General features: G+C 36.2%; 1 long non-coding RNA gene across 1 annotated transcript in view; it reads right to left on the reverse strand.

The window, feature by feature from the left end:
* LOC116082310 overlaps window positions 1-4,528 on the reverse strand; it is a 19,546-nt gene extending 15,018 nt beyond the window's left edge. The window contains exon 1 of the long non-coding RNA XR_004115242.1: window positions 4,461-4,528. This is a non-coding gene — a long non-coding RNA (uncharacterized LOC116082310). The remainder of the gene's footprint in view (window positions 1-4,460) is intronic.
* Between the last annotated feature and the right edge of the window lie 1,175 nt (window positions 4,529-5,703).

The raw sequence follows: 5,703 nt of genomic DNA on the forward strand, positions 1-5,703 counted from the left end.
CCCTAACTAAGCAAGTAAAAGATCTGTTTGACAAGAACTTCAAGTCTCTTAAGAAGGAAATTAAAGAATCAATAGGAGGAGAGGACCTCGGCCCTTTGAGGGTTCTGTGCCCCAGTGTAGGGGAATGCCAGGGCCAGAAAGTGGGAGAGGGCATGGTGGCAGGCATGGGGAAGTGGGAGGCAACAGGGGTTTGTTTTTATTGTTTTTGGTTGTTTCTTTGTTTTTTGGAGGGGAAACTGGGAATGGAGAAATTTACATGTAAATAAAGAAAATATCTAAAAGAAAAAAAAACAACAAAAGAAAACAAAATGTGTTTAATTTTCTTTTTAAATAAATGAACTTAAAATAAAAAAAAAGAAAAACAGAGAGGTAAATTCACTAGGAGACCCCTCCCATCCCAATAATTTTTTTTCTTCTTTATTTAATAAATCTGTGTTTTCTCCCCTCAGGAAAAAAAATACTGCTCAAGGGTAAAATTCAAAAGCATATGATTGGAAAACAAATGAACCACATTTAGCACCTTGAGTTTTGTAAAAACTATGTGTAGTCTGCATTCACTTGCTTAATTTTGTGTTTGACTTTCATTTTCCTACTTTCTGATTCAATGAACTAATTTAATGGCTGAGTGGTTAATAGAACTTGCTGTTCTTCCAGGAGAACCCAAATTTTGGTCCTAACACCAAAGTCCAAATGGGGCATAATTGCCTGGAACTTCATTTCTAGGGGAGCCAAAACCCTATTCTGACCTCTTTGGATACCTCTGTGGTTTATACACACAGATACATACATATAAATAAAAATAAAATTTCTAAAAGAGAACTACTTGTGGATTGAAGATTTAACTCCAACATAAGGCCCGAAGTTCAACCTGTCCAACTTTCCATGTAAAAAAGAAGAAACTAGAAGTTCTTGCTAGATTCTCAAAGATCATGTTTTTAATTTTTTCAAAGTTTTAATTTTTTTAATGACCCACTTATTACTCCATGTTTATTGTTCTCTCCCTGTGTTTGTGAATTTTATGTAGTTTCTTTTGATGTTATGTCTAACTTTACTTTTTTGTGATCTGGCAAGATGCAATAAATAGTTTATCATTTTTTAAATTAAGGTCAAGTTTATGGTCTAAAATCTGATCAACTTTGGATAAAGTTCCATGGGCTAGTGAATGAAATGTATATTTTTCAGCCATGAATATCTGTTAAATCCAATCTGTGGGTCAGTTTAGGTCATTATTTTATTTTAATCATCTTTATATTAAAGAGAATAAGGCACTGAGATCTGAAATTTTATTACTGTGTATCTGGATTTCATACCCAGTATAAATATGCTAAATAATAAAAGCCCTGAGGAAAGTAAGAACAATAGATCTACACCTTAACCAAATAAAGGTATACACACACACACACACACACACACACACACACACACACACACACACACACAAATATACCTACACACTAATTAATGGCGGTGATAAAAATAATCCACTGATTTAAAAAAAATAAAATATTTCCTATAATACTAAATGAAATGAAGCTTTCTTTGTTTCAATTAGCATGGTCACTATATAATTCAGTATACTGACTCTTCAAAACTTAAAAAAAAAAAAGGCAATAATACTTCCATAAGATCCAGGTATGCCACTTACGGATATATACCCAAAATAGTCCAGGAGTTATCTATACAGATACCCCCAAATTCATGATTATCATGAAAATAGAAAAGCTATGGAATCCAGTAAGATAGCCATCAATGGATTCCTGGGTAAAGCAGTGGTAGTATATGCTCATGATAGAGTTTTACTTAATCACACAAACAAGTAAATGCATTCATTACAAGAAAATGATGGAGCTGAAAGTCATTGTGTTAAGTGGGATAACCTGGAGTAACAAAGGGGAGTTTTGTATTTTTTTTCTCACAAAGGTGTGATATAGGTGGGTTATAAAATACCAGAGTCATGATTAGAGCTATGGAAGCAGAGTGGGTGAGGGACTAAAAGAGCGGGAAAGAGGGGGAATAAAGCCAAGGTACATTATACGCATGCACAGAAATGTCATAATGAGCCCATTTAGTCGGTAGAATTAATATATGCTAATAAAAATTTACTGTCTTTCTTGACAACGTTCAAAGGAGAGCAGACTGAGGGAAGGGTTGCTCTTTTCCTTGGAAGATGGAGTAACGCGGGGAGTTTCCATTACCTAACTTGAACCAGAGCCATCATCTTCCTGGAAAGTAACGGTCAGGCGTTATATGATTTTTTTTTTCTTCATCAGAGCGCCTATTGCTCTGGACTCATGGCTAAGTGTAAGCATGCTTTCTACAATTAAGCAGATGTTTGGGCAGCTCCATGATGGTGCTGGTTCTCTGATCCTTGTCGCTGGAATTTGGCAGTTTAATCACTGCCTGAAGTTACAGGAAAAGTATCGTAGCAAAACATGAAAGGATTTGTAAAGATGGCAATGGAGATAATTTTCCCTCTTTAAAAGGAAATTAAATGCATTCTTTCCCAACTCTGGACTGAAATTTCCCACATGTAAAATTTAAAAAAAAAATCAGACATTTTGACATCCAAGCCTGAGAAACATAAATCTATCGTCTGACAAGGAGATGACTAAATTCATTCACAGAGTAGTGTCTTCGGCTGTAACACAGTTCACTAAAGCCACTCCATGAGATTTTATGTGTGCATATGTGAGTACGCACAAATTCATATACATATTGAAATGTGTATATTTATATAAATCTCAACAAAACTCTCCTAAAAATTTTCAGATTGTCGGTGTCTACTTTAATAGTGTTTAATCTTCCAAGGCTGCTGGATTTCCTGTTTAGCGCTAATGTTCCCAATATCAATGTTCCCCATCTCTCAGGCAGTCACACATCGACCCTCACATTTTCACTTCTTTCATTCATTCATAATTTAAATATAATTAGAACATTTTCTCCCTTAACTGTCCTCCTACAACTCCTCATATGTTAACCCTTTCTCTCTCAAATTTGTGAACTCTTTTTCATTTTAGATATAAATAGATAAACGAATATAGATACATAGATGATAGAGATATATATTATGTGATATACATGAGTTATATATAGCATATATGTGATGTATGTTTGTGTGTCACTAAGTCCATTTACTGTTATTTGCGTGTATATAATTTTAGATCTGACCAGTTGGTATTGGATAACAAATTAGAGATCTCGATTTCAGGGAAAAACTACATTTTCCACTCTCACCACTCCTCATCTGGCTGTAGTTTTTTGCTTAATGGTGGGCACCTGTGAGATTTCCCTCTTTCATAATAACATGTCTCCTGATGTTGTCTTTGTTTAGATAACCATATTGTGGAGGTATGATGGATGTAGCTTCTCTATAACTTCTGAGAATCACAGTCTCCTAATAGATTTCCTGATCTATGTCTTCTTGGTGTAGCAATGTGCACCCACACAGGGTACTTCCACTTGAACTGTATTTTTAAAGCTTTATTTTGAAATTAGCTTACTAACTTCTGGGCTTCCTAAGGGTTTTAAAGAGATCTTTAGTTTTGGTTAAACTACTCATTAACCACTCTGGTTCTCCATTCCCATACTCCTATTCCCACTCAATCTTTAACACTCCACATTATCTCATTATCTTTAGTTGGTTCCTATTGCTGTGATAAAATCTGTTTCCTTCATGAATTTTTTACATACATTTTTCATTGACCTCTACTGAATGATTGTACTCCTCTATCTTGTCTTCCATCTATGATGCTGTTTTCCACATGATCCATTCTATTACTGTAGGTTTCTATTGAGGATTTTATTTAGCCTACTAGGCTTTTTATTTGCAGTATCATTTCATTTTGTCTTTTCTTCAACAACTCTTTGTTTATTGTGTGTGCATCTTTAATTCTTATATTGGCTTATATCATTCATCTCTACTTGTTCTCCTTGAGAACATTCATGTCTTCTTTGAGATGTTCAAACATTATTCATTCAAACTCATTCTTATAAATTCTTTGGAAGTTCTTTGAGGTTGTTGTCATTTGGGATCTACTATTATGGGATTTATAATTTTAGGAGGAGACAGATTGTCTGAGATTTTAGTGGTATTCTGGATTTTGCAGTGGGATTTTTCTCATTGGGAGTTAGTAAGGTCAGTGGGATTATTAACCTAGGGATGCTTGCCTGGGAACTAAGCAGTTCCTATCAATATGGGACCTAAGGAAATTAGGGAAGATGAGGAGTAGCCAGTGTCTGAGGACAACTTACCAGTTGATTGCGGTAGCTATGTAGAAAGCAGAAGTTTAGGCTAAGTGGCCAATTGCTTGAGGACTTCTTACTTACCTGCACCAGCCTCTGAACAGGTCCAGCTGTCAGAGTCTCTGAAACGTACCCTGTTCTTTCCCTCTCCACCCACTCAATGTAAGGCAGGAAAGGGAAAATTTCTGTAAAGTGAGTTGATTCTGGGAAGTTCTCACCTGTAGGCACCAAGATCTTGAAAGGCCAAGTAGTAGGGACCACATTTGTACTTTTGCTCTCAAGTTTTTGTATTGCTGGCAAGGAAAAATGTAAATTGTTAAAACATATTTATTGTGACCTGTCATCAAACTACCTGTCTGTGGTGTCTCTGAATGAGAACAATATTCATATTAGAAGTCATGAGACATAGGTCTTGAACTACATACAACCTCAGTATGTCCATAAGTAAAATACAACCATCTCCTAAATTTGCTCTAGGCTATTAGGATTGTCCTCCTGCATTTCATTAAGACACTAAATTACAAATGCCCAAAAGATAGCATCAAATCCAATGAAAAGAACATGCATGTAAAGTGGGACTGAAATCTTCACATGAGAATGTATCCACAGATGCTGGGTATCTTGCATTTTCTCACTTTTCCTCCATTTAACAGGTGAAAAGTGTAATGATAATTCTTCTTTCATAAGCATCTTAGATGGATTTATTCAGAAAACTCAAATAAAACTGCAAAGTGCTACCAGTGTTTTTAAAATTATTTTTCATTTTGTTTCATGTGTATAAACTATATACTTTATTTATATAGTTGTTTTGTTGAACCTATATCTATGTACTATGCATATACAATGCCCATGGAGGCCAGTAAAGGAGTTACAGATGGTTGTTAGCCATCTTGTACCTGTTATGAATTGATCACAGATCCTCTGGAAGAATAGCCAATGCTCTTAACTACTTTTCCAGCCCAAGTATCTTTAATGCCTGCTTTGTTTTCCCACTTTACATACCAATCTCTGTCCTCCCTTCTAGTCACCCCTTTCACAGTTCCTCCTCCTACCCCCTTTCTCTTCTGAGACAATGGAGGCCCTTCCTGAGTATCCCTTCTACCTTGGCACATCAAATCTCTGCAGGGCTAGATGCACTTTTTCTCACTGATGTCAGATAAGATGGCTCAGTTAGGGGAACAAGATCCATAGACAGGTAACAGAGCGAAGGACAACCCCCTTGTTCCATTTGTTGAGAGACCTGCATGACAAACAAGCTGCGTATCTCCACATATGTAGAAACATATATAGCCTGTGTCTAAGTTAGTTGATTCTGTTCGTCTTCCTGTGGAGTTCCTAACCCTTTCAGGGTCCTCAGTTTTTCTCTAACTGTTCCAAAAGATTCCTCAAGCTCCATCCAATATTTGACAGTGGGTCTCTGCAACTGAGTCAGCTGCTGGGCAGAGCCTCTCAGAGGACACC

The sequence above is a fragment of the Mastomys coucha genome, unplaced genomic scaffold (genome assembly GCF_008632895.1).
Source record: "Mastomys coucha isolate ucsf_1 unplaced genomic scaffold, UCSF_Mcou_1 pScaffold7, whole genome shotgun sequence".
In the NCBI taxonomy this organism is placed as follows: domain Eukaryota; kingdom Metazoa; phylum Chordata; class Mammalia; order Rodentia; family Muridae; genus Mastomys; species Mastomys coucha.